The sequence below is a fragment of the Equus caballus genome, chromosome 16 (genome assembly GCF_041296265.1).
Source record: "Equus caballus isolate H_3958 breed thoroughbred chromosome 16, TB-T2T, whole genome shotgun sequence".
NCBI classification, from domain to species: Eukaryota; Metazoa; Chordata; class Mammalia; order Perissodactyla; family Equidae; genus Equus; species Equus caballus.
Genome location: NC_091699.1, coordinates 88538426 through 88561756, shown reverse-complemented (window position 1 = coordinate 88561756; position 23331 = coordinate 88538426). Strand labels below are relative to the sequence as shown.

At 46.9% G+C, this 23331-nt stretch overlaps 1 protein-coding gene and 1 long non-coding RNA gene across 5 annotated transcripts in view; one reads left to right on the top strand and one right to left on the bottom strand.

Annotated features, from left to right (window-relative positions):
* The window catches only part of SLC9A9 (solute carrier family 9 member A9), a 510485-nt gene that overhangs the window by 452363 nt on the left and 34791 nt on the right, over positions 1–23331 (top strand).
* LOC138918263 (uncharacterized) lies at positions 943–22667 on the bottom strand. 2 transcript variants are annotated; one of them, XR_011427380.1, is made up of 4 exons: positions 21906–22667; positions 7542–7685; positions 2189–6451; positions 943–1434 (listed from the first exon to the last, which is right to left on the bottom strand). It is a non-coding gene; the product is annotated as an uncharacterized lncRNA (long non-coding RNA). The 2 variants fall into 2 exon arrangements; XR_011427381.1 differs by lacking the exon at positions 943–1434 and adding an exon at positions 19842–19994 and having other exon boundaries at positions 6271–6451; positions 21906–22042.

Sequence of the window (23331 nt, the reverse complement as noted above, 5' to 3'; positions counted from 1 at the left end):
AAGCGCTCACAGAGCAGCTGCATGCACGAATAGAAAACCGATACCTGAGGGTTTCAGAGCTTCAACCATAACAAAACAGATTCATCCTTCTTAAAGCGATACATTAACCCAGGACATGTTTGATGCCTGAGGACTGATTGAGGGCATGTCCGTACATACCAGAACATGCACAAGTGATGACTGACACGCCCCTCTGTGTTTGCGCTGAGCTGATCTTATAGGCAGAGACCAGTGCTGCGGGATTCACTTTAAACAGTTACTGACAAGGCACCAATAGATAGTCCACAACTGTCCCTTTCGATCCTGCTGCTAGTAATACTGACTGGCGTGAGGCCATGGGCTTTCAAAGATTCGAAAACCCCACAGAGCCCAAAGGGATGTTGTGTCCCTTGGAACAGGCTAAGGCCTTCCAGGAGTGTCTGTCCTGCTCAGTTGCTCCTGCCCACAGCATCCTCACCCTTAGCAAAGTTAGGGCAGACCGTTATCCTGACTTGCACGTGTGACATGTAAGGCAGGGCCCTAGCCTTCGGAGCCTGCAGTCAGAGGCAGAGGAAACACCAAAAGGACGGCCACGCTGGTCCTGCCAGAGCAAAACCCCATCTGTCAGTAAGTCTGTCTGAACTGAGTCTAGGGCAAGGTTTGGGTTATGGAGGGTGAGGAAATGGGAGACGGAGTTGACCAGGGTCCTCAGACCTAGTAACGAATACTTAACAAGGCCAGGATTCCAGGCTCTTCCTGGGACTCAGGGCTCTCATTGCTTAAGCACGGTGCTGGCTGTTTTACATGCAGTTTCCTATGCAATCCTGGCACCAGCAGTAACTTACAGGTGAGGGAGGTTAAGTGGCCTGGTGACACAGGCAGTGAGGACATATTCAACCAGGGCCAATGGAGAGTGGGCTCTGAACTGCTCCCACCACCATGAAAAAAGGAGGTGTCAGACGCTTGTTTTTAATTTTTTTTTTTTTTCCGGTCAGTGAGAAGAGACAGAAAAACATAAAAAAGAAAATAGTAGGTTGGCCGGAATCTGACCAACCAGAGTAAAGGATTGGGGGAATTTTTGCATATTTTCCATAGAAGGTTTTTGATGAGGGAAGTGACATTATTTTAAGAAGATGAAGCTGACGGTAGTGTAGGCGGTGGGAGAAGCAGCCTTGAAGAAGCTGCCGGGAGAGTCTCAGTGCAGATTAAGGAGGAGCGGCTACTATTTACTAAGCATCCACATGGTCCAGGCACCACCCAGGTCCTTGCTGTTTACGCTCTCCTCACGCAGCCCGAATAGGCAGGTACTGCTTCCAGGAGCGGAGGACGCCGCCCAGTGGGGGTCACACACGAGGAACAGGAAGGTCCCTGACTGCAGTTGAAGCCAGGGTTGGTCTGACTGCAGAGTGCTTCCCCGCTGGGCTGTGTTGTTGGAGCTTCAGGGACCCAGGGAGGCTGTGGGAATGGAGAGGAAGATTTAGACCAGGTCCACCTGTTGCCTGGGGAGCACTGCAGTGACCCCACGGCGCTCCTACATGTCCAATAGGCATAATCCAAGGAAGGCTGATGCTGTTCCCCTGCCCCCATCCCTGCCCCCTCCCAGGAGAGCAGGAGTTTTCAGCTGAGTAAAGCAGAGAGGTGATGATAACAGCAAAGAACGGCAAAGGGAAGTAACTTCCACCTGGATTGTCACCTCCACCACCCAAAGCAGACTGATAGACATAACGCAAGGAAAAATGGATACATCGGGACCAACTATACAGAACCAACTAAATAATTGGAGGATTAGGTAATCATTTTCTTAGGCTGACAAATTGAAGGCTGACATAAGCCAGCTTCAAGAATCCATTTTAAAATATCAGTATCCTCAGGGTGCATATGTGTTATAAATGGAGCCATATGCTGGAAACAAAGCAAGCATCACTATCTTTTCTGATTACCATTGTGTAATGACCACACCAGACACCCTAGTCTGGTAGACTTCTTTTTTCTTTTAGTCTGTAGGCATCCTATTTTATACTAGTTAGTACTCTAAAAGCAGCCCTTGGACTTTCTGGTTTGAACACACACTGAGCAAGAACTAGTTCACAGGCAAAAAGAGGTACAGATCCTGCCTCCTCTTTCCCTGGTTGTATTAGTCAGGGTTCTTCAGAGAAACAGAGTAAATAGGAGCAATGTATAAAGAGATTTATTTTAAGGAGTTGCTCACGTGGTTATGGAGACTGAGAAGTCCCAAAATCTGCAGTCAGCAAGCTGGAGACCCAGGAGGGCTGATGGTGTAAGTTCCAGTCCAAAGGCCAGTAGGATCAAGACCCAGGAAGAGCCAGTGTTTCAGTTCAAGTCCAAAGGCAGAAAAAGACCCATGTCCAAGCTCAAAGGCAGTCAGGCAGGAGGAATTCCCTCTTATTCCTGAGAGGGTCAGCTTTTTTGTTCTATTCTGGCCTTCAACTGATAGTATGTGGCCCACCCACATTGGGGAGGGCAATCTGCTTTACACAGTTTGCTGATTCACTTGTTAATCTCATCCAGAAACACCCTCACAGACACACCTAGAATAGTGTTTAATCAAATATCTGGGTACCCCACAGACCATTCAAGTTGATGCAAGAAATTAATCATCATACTAGTAAACTATGTAAATAAAGGAAAAAGAGTCAGATGAGATCGACCAAAAGGTCAGAGCTCCTCCACTGTCTTCCAGAAAGGCAGAGGCAGGGCTCCATCGTATCCCCCTCCTCTTCTGAGAAGCCAGGGGAAGAGTCAAGCAGCTTCCCCTTTTGACAAACCGCAATGAGGGAGAAGATAATCCATCTGGGGCAGAACAGGGGTTACTTGCCCGGGGTTCCAGGGCTTAAAGGCATCGTCCAGATATTGTGTGGCTGTTCACCTATTTGGGCAGACACTCCATAACATCTCTCAAAGGGTCTGTCACCTAAGCAAGTCTAAGAATCACTGCTCCAGAGCAAGTAGTCTTCCTAAGGGGCTAAAAATCAGAATCAAGAACTATTGACATTCCAAAAATATTTGAATTGAATTTTTAAATATTCCACAATTACAAGAAGGAATATACTTCCAAGCAATGGGTACATTATTTCTGCTGACTCTTTGGGCCATAGTGATTATAATTAATGTGAGGGGAAGTGTCCTAAAGCACAGCTGACACCCAGACCACAGCGCCCATAGCAGGCCCCTTGGTCCCACTGGAAACATTGACGACCACACAAAGTAAGAACTTGAAGCTCCAAAATGAATGGCAGCCAGTGAGTAAGTAGCTGGTGCTATCCATGATGGAGAACATGCCACGTGAAGCTAGCCCTGGGAGAAAGGCCTCCCAGAATGTGAAGGCCTTCAAGTGGCCGTGTTTGAAGACCAGACAGACCAGCCAGGGCAGAGCTTCCTTGGCACAAAGGGAAGGCCCTTGTAAGTTCCACTCACTGCCCTCTCTTCCTATCCATGTGTGGTACCACTCTCACAAGGCTGCTATGATGAAAAACATAACTGCCTTGCTCTGCAGTGGAGGTCACAAGTAAACTGAGCTTCCAAGCAAAGGGGAGGAGGGCTTCCTGTCTCATTCCCCAAGGGGTCTCTTGTTGATGTGTAATAACTTTCACTGTTAGTTTCCTAGGGTTGTCATAACAAAGTACCACAAACTGGGTGTCCTAAAACAACCGAAATGTATTCTCTCACCGTTCTGAAGGCCAGATGTGTAAAATGAAGGCGTCAGCAGCTCCCTCCAGGAGGCTGCAGGGAAGAATCCTTCCATGCCTCCTCCAGCTTCTGCTGGTTGCCGTCAGGCAGTCTTTGGCATTCCTTGCCTTGTAGATGCCTCACTCCAATCTCCGCCTCCATCGTCACATCGTCTTCTCCCCTGAGCAGCTGAGTCTCTATGTATAAATTTGCCTCTTCCTATAAAGACGTCAGTCATTGGATTTAGGGCCCACCCTAATTCCAGTATGACCTCATCTTAACTTGGTTACATCTGCAAGGACCCTGTTTCCAAATAAGGTCATGTTCACAGGTACCAGGACTTAGGACTTGAACATATCTTTTTGGGGGGATATGAGTCAACCTGCAACACCTCAGACACAGAAACTTCCTTTTCTTATAAACAGGAGAGTTTGTTGTCCTTGGAGTTGTAGTATATAGAAGATAGGCAGTAATTTATTCTAGCAATATTTATTGAGCAACTACTATGCACCAGGCCAGGCCCAGGCACTGAGGATACCATAGTGAATAAGATGGACAAGGTGCCTGCCCTTCTGGAGCTCACAGTGCAGCCAAGAGAGACCGAGTATGAACAAGCAAACAAGCGAAATAACTTCAGAGATTGGTAAGAACCGTCATCCCAGCTGCTCCAAAGTGGCCGTCCAGGGGGCAGAGAATTAAGTGGACCTCCAGTGGACTCACAGCTCGTGTTTTAGGGCATGCTGTGGCAGAGATCTTGACGCAGCAGACACAGGTGACAGCACCAGCCCATACAATATGCTAGGGAAACAAAGGGACAGCCAAGCCAAGGACTCTCAGCCCCTGTCTGAGTCAGGGAAATAGAAACACCAAGTGGGAAGGCATGCCACTACAGTCCCTCCCGGCCTCCACTCTCGCTGCCACCATTGTGCCCTGATCATCTTGCAGATGTTTCTTGCAAGATTTTAAATTTGCAATTGTAGCAGAAATCCTTAGTGACTTGTCACTGTCTCCACTTAGCTTTCTTTCCCCCAGTACATCTATCCTTTAGGAATTTGTGACTTGCAACAGACTGCAAATGTCAGCTGGGGGAAAGACAAATGATAATAATACACTAGGAGTTGAAGCCTCTTTGCTAATTTGCAGAAGCTGTTTCCAGAAAAACACTGCCTGCTAATTAAACAAACTCCTTTTTTCTGATAGATGAAAACATGGGGAAGATCTTATCCCATCAGATGGGGAGCAGCCACCGCCCTGCGAGGTGGCCTCTCTTTGTAAGAGAATTGACTTCTCAGGAACAGCAGTAAAAAGCTTTTACAGGAGGTAGAGCTCTGAGCTTCAAAGCACTTGACAAACATTAACTAATTAATCTGCCCACACCCTGTGGGTAGGTATCATTCATTAGCTTCCGTTTGCAGATGGGAAACAGGAGGCAACAGCCAAAGTGGTTTTGCCAAGGTCAAAAAGGAAAGCTTCATGACACCCAAGGAGAGAACCGAGGATGCCTCTGCACCAGGCTGCCCAGGGCCCGCTTAGACTCTTTCTTGCATTCATTCTCAAACTGCTATTGAAAGACTTTCTCCATCAATTCAGGCGCCAGGCATGAGCATCCCAGCATGCCTAGTCATTGATTGGGTCTGCAGTGAGTGAGCTCTGGTTTGATTAGGTGCTATCCCAAGAGGCCAAATTTGTGGCAATTTCCATTACCTTTACATGGTGGATTTTTTTTTTAGTTTGACCGTTATTATAAGAAATCAAAATCAAGATAAGAGACCTTCCCAGAGATCCAGAGCTAGTGATGTGTGAAATCAGAAGATGACCCAACCCAGCCTTACTCTACCAGCCCCTGTATTTAGCAGCATCATAATCTATGCCTTCTCTGCCTGCTACCCACTCCCTCTCCACCTGGCCAGTCTTCCTCTAGCAAGGCCAAGCTCAAGGCCCTCTCTCCCAAGAAGTCTTCAATTAATGTTAGCATCTCTCATCTCTAAGTCCCTTTGTCCTGCCTCTGTCCCATGCAGCTAGTCTCAAGGATCCTGGCAACAACTACATTTGTGTTGACAGGGTGTCTTATACCATATCCTCAGGCAACTGAAGTGGGTATCCCAGGCTGAGTAAAGACCAGGAATGACAACTGAGACCCCATCCCATGTCAGGGAGAAGTGGTGGGGACTCTGGCAAGTCCAGAGTTCATGCCCCATAAAGGGCAGCCATTTGTGACTGACAGGTTGTTTTGCTGTAATTGGTCCAATGCATACTTCCGGATGGTTGACTATGACGTTTACTGGCTAATTGTGAGGTCTGGACGTATTTACAAGTTTTGCTTGACTGCGCTGTGTATTCTGAACAAGGAAGTCGCTTTTCCTCTCCATGTTTGTTTCCTCATGAGAAAAATGCACCTAATAACATTTCTTTCATATTTACTTCCCCACGGGGTTAATTGAAGGTTACTTTGAGTTCCTCAAAGAAATAACACCAAAATCCCTGCTTATCTTTCTTATTTTAAAGATTGCAGTAATGACAGCCTCTTCCTAATACAGTTTTAATTTATTTCTCATCTTCCCTTCGAAATACCCCAGTCTCAATTTGTTGAAAGAAGGGTGAAATGCATTTAGGAGCATTTATTAGTCAACGGGGAAACAACTTGAGCTTTTGTAAAGTTTTTGTAGTTTTTGAAAGCAGATTGTCTGAGAAAAAGTGAAAATAAAAAGGTGACTATATATCAACATCCAGCCCCACTGCTGGTGGTTGTAACAATCTTCTAGAAATCCCATTGGGTGACAAAGGCCTGTAAAGACATTGGGGTGGAGACAGAAGGAAGAAAATGAAAAAGATCCTTCAAATCTCTAGAAATATAACATGAATTTTGTAGACACAGTTTTCCTTAAAGAAAGAAAATAGATGTCTGCTCTCCCCAGTGCCCAGAGTGCCTACATCTGGAAAAAACTGGTGGGAAGTGTGGTTCACCAAATCTCATCCATCACTCCCCCAAGACCTCACATCCTTCTGCTGGGGCGGGAATCGGGAGGATTTTGACTAAGGAAAGTCTGTTAATCTCGGTAACACCAAAACATCCGGTGAGAGAGGAAAGCGAGGGGCAAAGGAGGCGGGAGTCCTCCCAGCCATGGGCTCCAGGAGCTTCACTGTGTTCTGCGTGAGCAGTGAGCACGCAGGCAGGAGCCTGGCTCTGAGAGAGCTGCCTAGGCACGCATACCATGTTCTTGTTTCACCACGAGCCTGATGGCTGGCTGGACAGAGGGAGCTGGCAGGCTCCCGCCACATTTCTTTTCTCCTTTAGAGGCAGATAATTAGTGCCTTTAATCACCGACGGGTCTGCATTAGGTTGGTTATTTGAGGGGAAATCATTTATTTTTCTCTTAGAAGAGATCTGCAGGAGAGATTCGTCTGTGTTGGTAATAATGGTTGATGCTGACCAAGTGCTGGCTACATTTCGGGCCCTGTTCCTGGCACTCTGCAAGTGTTGACTTAGTTAGGCCTCACAACCACCCTAGGATGAGAACTAAGATTGAATCCTGTGCCCACCGCTTAGTATTTGTGCGATACTGTGCCCATGAAAGCTACTTGACCTCTCTGAGCCTCACTTTGCTCATCTATGAAATGGATAATAATAATCGCTCCTTCCTGGGACGGTCGTTGGGAGAATTAAATGCAGGAACATTTGTAAATGTGTTAAGTACTCAATATGAATTTGCTCTTGACAGTGTCAATGTCATCCTTCCCTACTCCTTCCCTGGTGTGTCTGTTATATCCTACTATTCCTCGCAGGGCTGATTTTCCCCACTGTCCTATTTTTGGTCCATGTCAGATCGTCAGGGTTTTATCAAATGTCCAGAGTGCATTACCTCATATTTACGTACCTGACATGGGGTTGGCCAGGTATTTTATTAGTATCCTTGTGGGATCAATGTCTGTGTAGTCTTCAAGGCACATCTCCAAGGCAGTTCACGGCATGGAATGTTGTCTGCTTGGCCCTCTGCTGCATACCAGCTCTTCTGGAAGCACTGCAATATATGAGTGGTCCTCTTGCCACTGAGTTTGATAGCAACTGCCAGTCCTGTCTACTCCCAGACTCCTATCCAGCCCCTCTCAGAGCACTGAGCACAGGGAATTGAAGTTGTCTGCTTGTTTTCTGTCTCCCTTACTGGAATAGGAGCAAACTCGAGGGCAAGGACTATGTCATAATTATGGCCGTATCCCCATTGGCTAAGAAACTCCTTGACATGTAGTAATTGCACATCATAATTGTTAGGTGGATCGATTGAGAAAATGAAACAAAGCTGGCAAGCCTCTTTGCCCATGTGGCCAAATATGTGGTCTTGTGAGTGGCAAGTGGCTTTCAAAGTCTAAAGATGGGGGGAATGTTTTCACCTGTGCAGTTGCAACAACATATCATTTCCTCCTCATATCTTAGCTTCCAACCCTCCAAGTCCCCATTGCCACAGCCCCTACATCCTGGCTGCCTCAGCCAAGTATAATCCGACTTGTCTCTTCAGACACTCAGATACAGATCACAGAACCCTCTAGATGTAGCTTCGGGCAAGAGGACTTAGGTATCACCATCTTCCGTTGCTGCCTCCTGACTTCTTTTCACCACCAAAGTTCCTTCCTGGCTGCCATTGGAGGCCTTTTCTCTCCACCCAGATCCCAGACTCCATCTTCTCCAGCACCTTCCATAACAAGCAGCCACAGATCACGTTCACTCTACCAGCGCACAATTAACATGCACTTTAGCAGGACCCCAGGGAAGCATTAAACACTGGGTTTATTTTAACTCTTCCCAAGTGAGAATTCTTCCAATTAAAGAAGATAATGTAAAAGCCTAAAATTGGTACAGACAATAAGTAAGCGTCTTCTAGTCTCCTTGACCAAAGGACAAGCAACCCCCTGGGTCTTTATTATCTTATGGTTCCTGAACCATGATTCTTACACCACGATTTTAAACAAAATTAGGTAGGAAAGTGACTAAGTGGCATCTCTCAGTTCTTGTTGGGGGTGACATGGATGTTTGGGCAGGACCAACCATGGACTTACTCTGTGTGCCAACAGCAGAGGAAAGAGAAGCTGACCACTGAGTTTGTTTTGTCATGCCACTTAGCAGCAGTGTATCAACTCTTGAAGCACAAAGAATGCTTTAAAGAGCTGAGCAGAACAGAATCTTCCCAGATGGAGTGTGTTGCTGCTAGAGCTCTCACCACCCGTCAGCCCTGTCAGGAGGAGCCAACTATATCTTTTCAAAGATCTAATTTTAGAGAAATTGGAGCTTGGTAATGTGTGCCCAGTATAATGGGAATAAAATATGATTTCCATTAGTTAGATGACCAGAAGATGTACTATAACTTGTCTTTACTGGGGTCCATAGCTGACACATTTTAAATTTAATTTATTCTCAAAAATTGATTTTCTTTATTTGATTTGCCTCCTCTATCAGGCTTTCTATTAAGACTGCCCATTGTATGGCCATTAATAACCACAGGACTCTCTGAAATTTCCTCCAGTATCACACCTTGGGGTTATTTGTTTCTATGAATTAGACTTTTAGTTCTCTGATAAGAACATTTCAAAAACCAAATTATTTCATGTGTAACTTCCCAGGTGCTAAGGGCTAATGGAAACAGCACTGCCCACCAGCCTTTTAGCTGCTCACTGTTGAGTGCTGTGATAGACCAATTCTGACAGTCCTAAGAGTTACTCTGAGGGTAATCTCCAAGAGGATGATTCTTGCCCCAAAATAGAGCGAGGCTAGCCTGGCTGCCTCTGTCCAGGCGACATTTTACCTCCAGCTTTGCAGAAGTGCCGAGACATTTCCTCAGAGCCAGTTAAAATTCGTGACAAGCAGCCAGCAGGAAAGAACTGGGCCCCATTTCATCTCTGTGATGTGGGGACTGTAGCTTCCAGGAAGGCTGGCCAGTGGGGAAAAGCAGGACTAAAGGCGATCTTGGGGCTTCAGCTGGAGAAACTTCTTTCCTTCGATCAGTTTAGAATGATTCAGAATGATTCGTTTCCATGGAGTTTTGTTTTAAATTCAGAGTTCATTTGTAGTGATACTTGCTAATCAATTTTAAGTGGAAACAGCTGCTGTGTGTCACTCACACAGTCCCCCTCCACATCCTGGAAACTATAATTCAAGCCATTCGCTCCCCACCCCCAAATCTGCTCGTAGTGCTCATTCACATGGCTCTGTCTATGGATTCCTTACCTCTGTCCCCTGGGGCCAGCCCCTCTCTGGGGACAGGTCAGAGGGTGAGGGACCAGCATGCTGTGAGAAATGGTCCATGGGCAGGGAGGAGCATGGGAGCCTGACATCTGATGGAAGAGAGCAGGTTGTGATATGGGCCGGGAAGGCAGTCTACCTGAGGTAGCCATGTTTCTCCTCCATTTGTCCAATAAACATTTACTGAGCAGTTCCTCTGTGCTAACCAACTATACTGCCTGCCGGGGATGGAAATGAAAAGATGCAGGCGCTGTTCTCAAGGAGCTCACAGCCCAATGGGGAGACAGAGGCTTAAACAGTCATAATTCAGGGAGTTGAGTGCTGGGATGGAGAGGGGCACAAGGACAGTGGGAGTTCAAAGGAGGGTCACTGAGCTCCCTCTCCACCCCACCCTTGCACACCCACATCCTCGGTCCCACAAGGAGGCAGGTGTCAGTGGCGTAGTCAGCTCTGCGCCTGGGCCCGCGGTGGCCACTGCCTGGAGATGGGTTCTGCCCATGTGGGATCGGGGTGGAAGGAACCCAGCCTCCCTGCTCTGCACTGTGGTACTTCCCACCATGGCAGGCCCTCTTTGAAGGCCAGCACCCCAGCCAGGGCCGTTCTCCAGGACCGCCTGGAAGAGACGTATGCTGCCTCATCTCCACCCAGAAGGGAACCCGAAGAAGACCCAAGTGTTTCCCGAAAGCCAAGAGGTCAAAGACGGTGAACGTTCCCGCCTTCGTTGCTCTCAGGACATGAGTTTCTCTATCTGTAGGAGGGGAATAACCCTTGGAATGTTTTGGCAGATTCAGGAGAAAATAGAAGTGTTGACGTTCTGGTGAGAGACCATGAGGAAGTCTCATGACAGGAAGCAGTGTTTCTGGCCATTGTGGTTGCCAGGACAAAGCAGGACCGTGGCGTAGACTTCTCTGCCAATCCCAGGGCATGCTTCGTGACTCACATGTGGAGCTATGTCCCTATGGCTACAGGGGGACCAAAAAAAAGAAGAGAGGCAGGCAGGGGCAGGATTTAGCCTTTGGGACGGAACCCTTCCCCATCTCCAGGCCCCTGCCTTCCTTGAGCAGCCATGCGGCCTTAGAATCAGCAAGGCCCTGAACTGCACTTCTTCCCCTCACAATGGAACTCAAGAACAGCAACAGCCAAACCTGCCTTGAAGGAGCATCCTGAGGACTAGCTGTGAGGTCCACATGGAAGCCTTTGGTATGGTGCTCAGTCCACAGTAGATCAATTAATTCTAGTTTTTTAGCTTTTTTTTTTTTTACCCTCCTCAGCCTTTGTTCTGTTCCTTGTATAATATTATCAGCTTCATCAAAGTCTCATAGGATGATAAAGTTAGCTTTCTTGCCCAGAGGATGTCCTGAAGGAGGGTAATTTGAAAAGAGAGGAGGTGTACACCTGAAGAAGAGCTTGTCCTCCAGGATGGAAGATTGACTGGGGAACTCTGAGTCAGCAGCATAAGACGGGGTCATCACGGAACACAAGCTGCCATCTTGGTCTGAGCAACGGTCAGAGGTGTGAGGGGGATAATGTCAGTCCCCAGATGCCTGATATTATTAGAAAATAGTAACCAGCTGCACTCAGGAAGGTACAACGTGAGGGACTCAGCTGCAAAAGTGAGAAGACTTTCTAGGAAGCCAGGGTTGCTACTCCAAGGAATGAGCCGCCTGAGGAAGGTGTAGAAAATTACTTCTCTGTCAGCCGTATGAAGCAGAGTAGGCTTTCATCTACTAGACAGAAAAGCAGGATGATGGAACAGATGACTTCGCGGGCTCCCACCTCATCCTCTGGCCTGTAAGCCGGCGTCCAATTTGGAAAGGCCGTGCTGACTGCCCTGGTGTGACAGCAGGCGGTTTACCTGCATCTCTCTTTTGGGAAAGATTCGATTAGTCAGAGGAGGCTGGAGCAAAGATTTGAGAACAGCCTCTTTCCAGACAAATGTTCCCGCTTCCGAAAACAGCAAGGCCAGACCTTCCGTAGAGGTGCTTTTGTGACATTACAACCGAGGGTCAGCTTTTTGGCAACAATTTGTTTTTCCTCCACAGTGTATTCCTGCCGCCTTGACTTGCTATTGGATCGAGCCTGTTGCAATGCCCTGTCAATCATCCACCCCCACGCCCGACCCACACAGTTCTTGTTCGGCAAGTAACAAAAGTAGCTTACACCGTACCCTCTGACATTGTGAGAGGGCACTGAGTATTTTCCTGGGGTGTTTTGATTCTCTGCAACTTAAAAAAGATTTAACAGACCAAACTGTCAACATTTAGACTTTGTTCCTCCATGAGATTAGAGAATAATTCTTTGTTTCACCTTTTGGTAGACAAAATTGTCTCACCCCTCAAAAGGACTAACTCATTTCATTTTTCCCTACTGGGTGGGGAAGTGTCACATATTTTCAGATTATTCTGTAAGGCTGAGCTTAGGAGGATCTCAGAGAAACTAAAATATGGAATGGCAAGCCTCACTCTTGCATCTCATAATGTTTAGGGTTGGTATTCGGGACACAGGGGAACACAGTCAGCCCGGGCAATAGGTAGAGACAAAAGAACAGGGACATTCAGAACATAGTTCCACTTCCCACCATTGTCAACATAGTCAGAAGAGACGTTTTCCCACTATTTTTATTTTATGTAATAAGATCTGACATATCACCTGCTGCTGATAGAACTTTACTTAGGCCATTACTGTTGTGTAGTTCTGCAAGGTAAAATGAGTAGTTATTGACAGTAGAGGCGCCTAAGCTGCCTGGGAGTAAAGTCTGCTTTCACCTGGATCCTAGAGAAGAATTTCTCATAACCCGGAAGAAATGAATGATGATAGAAAGAGAATTTTGAATTGGAACAAGAAGTCCCAGGGGCAAGCCCCACATCTGCCACTTAACTGTATGCCCTTGAGCGAGTCATTCTTTTCTATGTTTTTAATTTCTTTATCTGTAAAAATATTTTACAAATATTTTTATACAAACAGCAAAACAAAAGAGATGATGTGTTCTCGTTAACTAAGTGCTATTAAATTTCCCAACTACCCAAAAGAGAGGGTCATAACCAATGGAGAAATCAGGCACATTAGTTTATTAGTGTAGAATATTTATGATCCCATACCAAAATATTATGCCATTTCACTTCACCAGCCATATAAAATCTTCCCAAGGCAGACCAAATTATCAAAATCTGGACTATCAAGGCTGTTTATTTTGGTCTCTGGCTGTCAAGGGTATTTCACCATCTTTTCTGCTCACTGAGTCATCCTTCCCTTTATTGCAAAAGTATAAACACAAGAGGGCAGCTAAGAGGAGGCCTGGCCACCATAGACAAGGCAATTAAGCAAGGGTCAATGAGCGCACTCTGGACAGACTTAAAGAAAAGACCCTCACCTCCCACTGACTGTGTGGGGCGGTAAGAAGCCAGTTTCAGTCTTAGTTGAACTGTACAGGCAAAGTCTTCTGGAAATCAAGTTGTTTACACAGAGAGTCTTCCCTTTTACAACCTTCGGCAACTCACTTAACCTTTCTGGGCGCCCATTTCCTGATCTCTAAAATGAGAGGCCTACGGACATCCGACATCCTCCCAAACAGACAATCTAGTTTGATTTGAGGACATTCTTAGCCCTGAAGGATTTTAGACCCAGAATATTTTTCCAGAACTTAAATTTTCATTCTGATTTTCTGTTCATGAAAATTATGACCACTTGTGCTTATCAGTGTTTACACAATCTCACGAGCATGAGAGGGGCCCCGTGACACAAATTCTTGTGGATACACCAATTCTCGTCACTGCCCTCTCTGCGCACACAGGATTATGCCCACTAATTTCCTTAGCCCCTCTAGAGAATGCTCCATCTACCAACACTACCACAGCTAGGTCTCTATGACTCTGTAGTCTCTGCAACTAGAAAGCATGCCTTGTGTCAGAATAGCGGGCAGGAAGCAGGAAGTATCCATTTAAAACTGGTGCAAACCTAGATTCTAAATCAGGATTTTCAAAAAAGTGTAAGACTTTCTGGTTTTATTTTGTAAAGGCCACACCACCCCCGCATTTTACTCCAAGCCTCTCAGCTCTCGTGCTGGCCCGATACCAGTTGAAAATTCCTAGCAGCCCAGACTTACGTGACTTCCTTCTAGAAAAGAGATTATTACACAGCCCTACGGAAAAGAAAGAAAGTGCCCACTGGAAACTGCTGGAAAATGTTCTTCGTTTAGAAACCTCATTCGCAGGCCCACTCAAACTGGTTGGCAAATCACATTTCCTTAGAATTTGAGCCTTTGGGCTTCCTTTCGAAGCTGTTTCAAAAAGAAGAAAATGGCATGTTGCCCTAAATCTCAGTGAACATGGAAGGTGGCACAGAAAACCCTTTCCAGCTGACTCGGAAGCATCTATGAGTCCAGCCCCACTGCAACAGCAGGTCGGATTAAACTAAGAGAAGAGCATAAAATTACAGGCTTCACGCCCACTGAAACAATACGTGTCTTGTCTGGCCCTGAGCCGCTTCTTGTGAAAAGTACAACCTTAAATTAAAAAATAAATCACTCAGAAAGTGCACTGGATCCATTGTCCAGCCAGAGCCCCCTCAGTCAAAGGACCATCACAGCCGAGGGTGGGCACAATTTTAGGAAGTGACAGGATTTCCAGGGACAGACAGAGAGGCTGTTTTTTCTCTAACTCTCACCCTTGGGAAAAGCTCAAAACTTTCCAACCACAAGGCACATGATCAGATGCCCCGCGAAAGGTCTAGTGGGAGTCCCATGGACCAGACCCAGGGAATGGCTGAGAACTTTCCTTCCCTCTTCCCAACCTTTTCTTTTAAGGAAATGATTAGATATCCCCAAAAGACCAGTTGAGATAGAGGGAAACAAAAGGTTAAGAAGATGCGCCTTTAAAGGAACACCTGTTTATTCACCCAGAGGACAGAAACGTGAGAAGAAAGGCTCTGGAAATCCTACACTCAAATGGGAGAGAGGCAACCCTCGTCCTTACCAAACAGAAACTACTGGAGAAATCTTGAAACCAAGCCCAGGTCAGGTGTCCAGGGTTTGAGAAAAATGGGGACATACTTGAAAAAAATTCTCTAGTGAGCCCAAATGGAAAGTTACTTTCCTTTTTTTTTTTTTTGCTTTTCTGCTTCCTCTTTATTTTTATAAAAATTTTCAGGAAAGAATAATTGCAAAGTATAATTGTAAAGATACCCTCTGGTGTCTCCTTAGCCAAGAAAGAAACTACATAATACCATGGAGGCCCTGGGTTTGATTGCTCCCCGTCTCCAGCTCATTCTGTGGCCCCAGGCGAGGTGTTCAGGGGCCCAAGCCTCAGACTGCTCACGTGTAAAATGGGTTGACCTTTGTGTTAGAGGAACTTTAGAAATAATCTAGGAGCCCTTGATTTATGTATTCAGGGTGGGGGGGAGAGACTCTGTGATATGAGTGGAACTTGAAGGCCAAATAGAATCTCAGCAAACCCAGTGAGGGAGAAACTGCTTTCAAAAGAACATTAAGACCGTGCTCATATGTATAAATGTCACGAAGTTGGCCGAAACAGATTTAGAGCTGGTAAGCTCTTTAGAGATTTCCTGCAATCCCCATGTTTTACAGAGGGAAAAATCTGAGCCTAGAGAAGCTGAAGTGACTTACAAAAGATTACCCAATTCACGTTACTGTCAAGGTAAGAATTCAGGTGTCTGTTCTGGCAGAGGCTGAGCCAGCCCGGGGCAGTCCGGCCAGACCCCAGAAGCAATCACCACCACCTTCTGCACGTTATCCCTGGGCCAGGCATGGTGCACAATGCGGTTGATGCTTTGGGCCATTGAATCCCCACAACTCTGAATGATAGGTGTTGTCATCTATCTCCAGGGCTAGCTTCATGGGCTTGAGACCAGTGGAGTCGCAGAGAAACCCCCGTTCAGAAGAGCCCCATGCTTTGCGGTCGCCGTCTTGAAATTCTTAATTTTTTTACTAGGGACCCCATATTTTTATTTTATACTGAGCCCCACAAATTATGTAGCTGGTCCTCATTATCTCCATGTTGTAGATGTATCAACAGAAGCTTAGAGAAATTAAATGGCTTGCTCTTAGTGCCAGCCACTGACAAAAATGGGGACACAAACCCAAAGAATCAGCAGACTGTGTAAAGGTGGACATTGTGGAAGGGGATGTTGTGTTTTCAGGGCTCCTTTGGGATTTTCCTTGCCCTGATGGCCTCAGATCTCTCTGTGCTCTGAGTAGGGTGACCAACCATCCCGATTTGCCTGGAACTGTAGGGGATTCCCAGGACATGGGACTTTCAGTGACAACATTGGGAAAGCCCCGGGCAAACTAGGATGATTTGGTTACCCTATTGCCAAATCGTAGGCATGGGGCTCTGGGGGCTTCCAAGCCCTTACCTATTGTGCCATGTCCTGTGCCCTCTGGGCCACATGTAGGTCTTCAACGGCAGGACCCATCCAGAGGGCAGGCTGGAGACCTTGATCCAGGCAGAAGGTAGGCAGTCAACTGCTGCCATTGTGAGACTGGGGACCAGGCAAGTGAACCCAGAGAGACCAGTCTGCTTGAGAACAGGTAGGCTGCAGTGCACATTCAGAGACCCAAGCCAGGCTGGAGACAGTGTGGGTGCAGACAGCCAAGAGCAGGAGGCTACAAACTGGAGCAGAGCCGCAGGGCGCAGGCTCGGCCATCTTCAGCTTACTTGCTCTGTGACCATGGGCAAATCACTTACTTTGCTCAGCCTAAATTTCCTCATTTGAAAAATAAGGGAAGCAATGCTAACTTCATGAGGTCATTGTTAAGGTGAAAGATTATGTATATAGTGGTCAGTATGACCACACTGCAAGTCTCAATTTATGCTTATTTAATTCCATAAATACCTATAGAACCCTATGATGAGCCAGGCTCTGCAGGAGGGACTGGCATACCTTCAGCTCTTGTGGGGCTAACCAGTGGTATGCTAATAAATGTTAACAACCAGTTGTCCCGAGAAAAGGTAAGAAACCGCTTGGTAGCATATGCCAGTTTCCATGGCGTAAATTCCCCCGCCATGGCTGGTGTCAGTCTACCAGTGTGAGGCCGCTGACTACAGAGTTGGGACAAGTTGTGCTTAATCTGCTCTAGGGAGCCTAGGTGACCCAGCAGATCACCCTCTGTCAAAAAGAAGAAAGCTGAAGGTGTTCTAGAAGAGGCAGGAGAAGGGAAAACAGGTCAATATAACTTTGGAGAAGTGCAGGGAGGACCTCCTTGAGGAAGGAAGATTTCTGCTGAGACCTGAGGATGCATAGACATAACCAGGGGAAGGAAACAGCATATTTGCAGGCCGGGAGGAAAGAGAGGGAGGAAGAAAGAGGACAGCATGTTTGAGAAAGGCCAGGAGCAGGGAAAGACAAGGTTGTGGAAGAGCAGAGACCAGACAGTGCAGGGGCCAAGCTCACCAGGTTCCAGAGCTGGGTTTTCAGCTGCAGAAGCCACCGGCATAATCCTTAGATTCTAGAACCGTCACTCTGGCTGAAGTGTGGGCAATGTGTCAAGAGACAAGAGGGCCAGCAGGTAGATCAGGCCTCCTGTATCCCAGGTGGAAGATGCTGGTGTCTTGGGCCAGGTTTTCTGTATTTGTGTAACAGGTATTTATTGAGCGTGTGCCATGTGCCTATGACTGTGCTAGGCCCTGGGGATTCGTCAACGAGAACACTGTCCAGCCTTCATGGAGCTCACGGGCAAATGGAGAAATTCTTGAAGATATAGTAGTAGTTAACTCTTGAGTGTTTCCTGCAGGCCGGGCTTAACACTTCACGTGTATTATCTAATTCTCACAATAATTCTAGGGGGTGGGTCCTGATGTAACGCTCACATGAGATATTGGATGCTAAACTGGAAGCAAGTGGATTCATGGTGCAAGCACCTGGGTGTTAGCTGGAAGGCGTGTGGGGGCTGGAATGATGGCAGAAGGGGGCCAGGTCCTCTTGGGGAGCCCTCAGCCTCCACCAACCATCCTCCACCTCCCTGTCCAGTGCCCCTGCTCCCCACAGCACCCCCGTTTTCTTCCGAGTTGCATCAGAATCCTTCAGGAAGAAAGGGAGGCTAGAGCAGACAGGAAAACAATGTCCAGGTTTGTCAGCATCCCATTTTAGAATTTTTTTAAGGAATTCCATTTTTTATGATTTTTTTAGGTCATAGACACAAAGAGAAATAAAAACAAATGTTCATAATCTGATTACATTGCCTATGAGGATATCCTACAAAAGAACGTTCTGTTAGACTGTTTTGCCTATTCTCAAAGAAATATGAATTTGACAAATAGCAAACATTCTTCTCTACCACTTGACAGCTGAGAAATTGAGACAAGCCAGGAAAGAAGCCAAGGAGACAATTCTGTGACTTGAGCCATGTTTTCTGCAAGCCCACTTCTGGTCAACGATGTACTTGTTTTTATCTTCAGTCATTTTTTTTCTTATGAGGTTATGGGCAGTTAGTTTGGATCAGGAGCTTTAAATAGAATCGACCTTCATTAACCAGACCCATCAAATTTGCCGAAAGATTTCCTTGAGACCATTCCACACTACAGTGTTTATATTTCCATAGGCAGCCTCTTCTCAAGACTTTCTCTTGCCATCCATTCACTTCTCCCAGCATCCCTGTCATAAAGAGAGTGAAACCCATGTAGCTATGAATCATCATCAAGGCCACAAAATTGCCTTGAGGACTTCAAGGTCAGATAGACCTGGTTTCCACCACTTATGAGCTGTATGACTCTGGGAAATATATTTAACTTCTCTGAATCTCAGTTTCTCAGCTGTAAAATGGTATTGCCTACCTTATGTGGTTGTCAAGAAGAATAAATGAAGAATATAAAGGTTTAGCGCTCAGCGCGTCTCTTGCTGTCATCACCACCATCAGTAGCTGCTGCCACCTAACAAAGTAATAGTGACCCAGGGCGAGGGCAAGGAGAGGGAACAGGCCTCACCTGCTAGAACGTGGTGACACAGCAGCAGACGTGCTGAGTGGAGCTTCTCCAAAAGCTGCCCTCAACGCTCCCTTCCCCAATCTACCCAAACGGCCCACATCAGTGGGCATTTAGGATTCCTGAACATGCAGATGTTGAGATAAAATCTGATGGCTTCGTCACTGCCTGAGCAAAGGAAGAGGGAATCTTTTTCTTAATCCCAAAATTTAATTATAATTTTGATATCTGGTCCAGGATCAGATCTCAAAATATGAAATATGCTCTCAAATTACTACTCATAGACCCAAATCAATTGGTTGACCCTGAGTTACAAAGTTATAAGCAGAGCTGAGCAGTCACCAGCAGGAGGAGCTAGAATGCTAAAGAGTGTGCGTGTGTGAGAGTGTGAGTGTAAGTGTCTGTGAGTGTGTGTGTGTGTGTGTGTGCATGTGCACATGTATAGGGGTCATGGAAGGAAATTGTGACCTAAGGGTGGGAATGCCCTTCACCTGGCTTGCAGGTAAACAGTCAATCCTTGGAAATATCTGTATGTTAAAACTAAAGCATTTAATGCCACTGGACTTGAATTTTAATAGGAATACTCCAGAAGGAAGGGGAGGATGTTAAACTAAGCTTTTAAAAAACTGCTAATAGGAGATGGATTTTGAATGTCTGAGGGGACATTTTGGGAAGAGTCATTATTATTCACATTATCTTTGTTGAGAGAAACGTCCAGGAGCCTCAGCCTCATCTGCAGTGATAATAGCAATTTACTGCTGCTCTGAAGATGGGCCTGGGGTGTCTCATTTATGAGCCAGCCTTGGCTGGACTCTTACCAAGTCTGTCGACTTGAAACCAAGTTCCTGATTGAGGCCTGAATGCTGCCAAGATGAAGCCAAGCATAAACAAGGCACAAACATCCCCTCTCATCCTAAAGTGCCTCTTTGGTAAAACTCCAGATGACGAGGAGACCTTGGGCTCCTCTCTCAGCTCCACTTCTTGACACGGGCTATTGTCCCCTGTTAACTCACGTGTTTCTCGCTGGTGGCATTAAACAAAGGCACAGCTGGTAAGGTGGGGTGTTTCCTGGATGGCTTACCAACCAGTGATTCAGAAGCTTAACCCCTTCTGAATCTCACCTCTCTTCTCCCTGAGGCCATCTCTCCATTGGGCAGAAATCTCACCTGTGTGTGGAAGGCAGGAAAAGGAGGGAAATGCTGAAGAAATTCCATTCTGTTATCATCAGCAGACCTGGTATGAAGTTATGTTGAAGGAACAGACCAAAACCAGTGGACACAACTTGGCTTCCAAATCCACCCCTCCAGCAGGCCACTAGGAATTGACTGTGGTGCCGTCTTCCCAGGGAGACCTAAGGGATCGCTGAGTACTCTTTCCCCCAATTTCCCTCTTTCAGCTGATAATATAAATGTTTTCTGGAAACCAATGCCAATAAATGCCCAGTGGAGCATTTGGTTTAGCTTTCTAAAGACTAACCTTGTATGAGTAAAGTCCTTCTGTTAAGAAATGAAGGAACTAGATGACTTTTTTTAATCACTTCTTTAGAAGCCCAAGGGGCAATATCCGTGCTGGAATGAATCTAGTCCTTTTTGGCTTTTGAGGTAGGTGAGATGGCCCTAGCAAGTTCTGCAAAGGAAATCTCACAGAGGTCACCTGGACCTGAGGTGTGGGTGAAGAGACCCACGTTTAATGCACAACAAAATGGCATCACGTTCTGGTTCTGCCATTAACTGTGTGACACAGAGCTGGTCATTTATAGATACCCCTTTGAGGCTGAGTTTGCTCATCTATAAAAAGCAAGTAATAATACCTTTCTGAAGTAATTATTCTCCAAAGCAAATCTTATGTCTTGTCCCTGCTTAAAACCAGACACTCCCTATTTCCTGTGAGGTGACATCTGGTTCTGAGCCTGGCGTGACCTGCCCCTTCCTACCTCTTCTAGCATCATCTCCGCTATTCGGTCCTCTCCTAACTGCCCTTCACACAAACACTCCAGCGATAATGAACCTCATACTGTTTCCTGCCTCCACTCCTTGGCACATGTTGTTCCTGCCCCAGAGAAGCCCTCTCCCTTCATTCCACCTTCCCCCACCAAAAAAATCGCCTGGAACAGAGAAAACCTTCGCTCATCTTTGAAAACTCAATTCAAATATCACTTTCTACAAGAAACTTTCCCCAAACCCTCCTCCGCGCTCACCCACTGCCCCATCACACACACGCCGAGCTTCCTCCTAGAGGCTCTGACTCTGTGACAGCAGTCCTGCGGTGTCTTCCCCGCACCTTTCTCGAACTCATCTGCCCAGGACCCCCAAGGGCCCTTTTGTCTAATTGGCACAAAGTCTGTGTGAATAGGCTGGCAGTGACCCTGGAGGAACCAGGGTCTGTGGGGACAGGAAGGCAGCCTAAGAGCCCGTGTGTCACACTGGCCAGAAGTGCCTGCCAGTTGGGAAGGGAAATGCCTGAAGATGCAGTTGTGGTTCTGTGGGGGAAGGGCAGGATGTGGTGGGCGGGCGGGGAAGGCTGCCAAGGAGTTGTCTGTGGTGGCGGTGGTGTGTGGCTGGGGCTTAACTGAGGTGGATTTGCGCTGTAGGAGGGACTCTGCTCTCTTGTAGAGGCTAATTGAGAACAAGGAGGATTATGCAATTTGAAAATACCCAATTCCAGAAAACACGATCATCCCTGACGGTGACCCGCTTCCCTTGTTCGGGTTTGGCTCTTCCCTCCAAGTCTGCCTCTCTCAGGCCTGAGCCGCTCGGGTCTGTCCCCCTGAGGGAAAGGGCCAACTCTCCCGCCTCCTCGGAGGCCATCTCTGTCCTTGCTGACAGCTCGCCCTCTCCCGCCTCCTTCTGTGCAGCCTTTACTCCTTTCCCTCTGTCCTCAACTCCCCTCAGGTGCTCGTCAGTCACTGCCCTTCTTTCTTTCTCTCCTGTCACTTCTCACTTTTTCTGGCTGTTTCAGGGCCCCCTTCCCCTCCCCAGGCCACACAAACCTTGGGCCTCCTGGCCTTCCCTGCAGCTGCTTCTCTGGGCTTTTCAGCCCTTTACTTCATTGCCTTCCATATTTATCAGCATCCTTACCTTATTTTCACCTGTTTTCCCTTCAATATCATCTCCTTCCTGTTTCCTGGAAGGCTCTGACTCTTCTGTGCTGCCTGATCTTACTTCTCTCTGCCCCTTCATTCACCTGCTCAACAGGCATTTCTTAAGCACCTCCTGTCTTCCGGGCAGTGTGCTAAGTGCCGGTGACACAGAGAGCAGGAGCCCGTGTCACACAGCTGAATTATAGGCAGTTGTCCAGGAGAAGTGTGGGCGGGGGGACCACGTGCACAAGGGGGCACTTTTCCACTGGGATCAAGAAAAAGACTGCAAGGCCAGCTTTTCAGCAGCTTTGAAAAACCATTTCTGCCCTCTTGCCGATTCCTCTGCATCTCTGGCGCGCCTTAAGCTGAAACTTTGCATGAATAAAACAGGAAGCAATTGGTACCATTAAAAAAGGGAGAGAGATAGACTATAGTTTAAATGTGACAGATTTTCAAGACTCACAAAGTATGCGTTTTGCATAAATGTCCAAATTTAGCCAGCAAATCAGAACAGTCTGGGAGACGTGCAGCAGGGGCGTTTTTGAAGCTGAGTCTGACCATACACCGGTTCTGTGGATGCTTTGTAGCATTAGCCAGGTTTGCAAATGAGAAAATATGGAAACATCAACATGAAAAGATTTCCCAAGGTCACCATGAGGGCAGTGCTGAGCAGTTAGGAGCCGAATGCTGTCTCCTGGGCCGATTTCTGAGCTACTGGTCCACACGGCTTCCTGGATGCAGATGTTAAACGGGTGTTTGCCTTTAAAATAAGGGTAAAAAAGTGTTCTCCTTTGGGCCATATTTCAGTGCAGATCTCCCGGGGAAAAGGGAGTCCATCTGAAGGGAAATTATTTACCTCGAGCTCCTGGACTATGAATCGAGCCGACTTCCCCTTGTGCCTTGCTGAAGAGTGCCTTTGACTTCAGAGAGAGCCTCTCAAACTTTGCTGCCTGCTAGAATAACCTGCGAGCTTTTAAAAACCCTAACGCTCAGCCTCACCCTGGACCAAATCAGAATCTCTGGAGTGGGCCCCAGCATCATTATTTTTTAAAACTCTCCAATATGTAGCCAGCCTTGAGAACCAGAGCTGTCAAAACTGTGTGCACATTGGGATCACCAGGAGAGCTTCAACGGTTACTCCTGCCTGTACCCCAACCCCGGAGACTGTCTTTACTCGGCTTTGAGGAAGTTAAAAGATTCCCAAATGATTCCACCGTATGACAGAGCTCAAGAGCACCTGCTGACAAGGCTTGGGGCTCAGAACCTGGCTTTGTGGGCCAGGAGCGTGGGCATCAGCTCAGCCGAGAGCGCCTCCAAAAGGCAGACCCTCAGGTCCCACTCCAGCCCCACTGAGTCATAATCTGCATTTCAATAAGATCCATATGGATGCACATTAAAGTCTGAGACGCGTTCTTGTCGAGTCT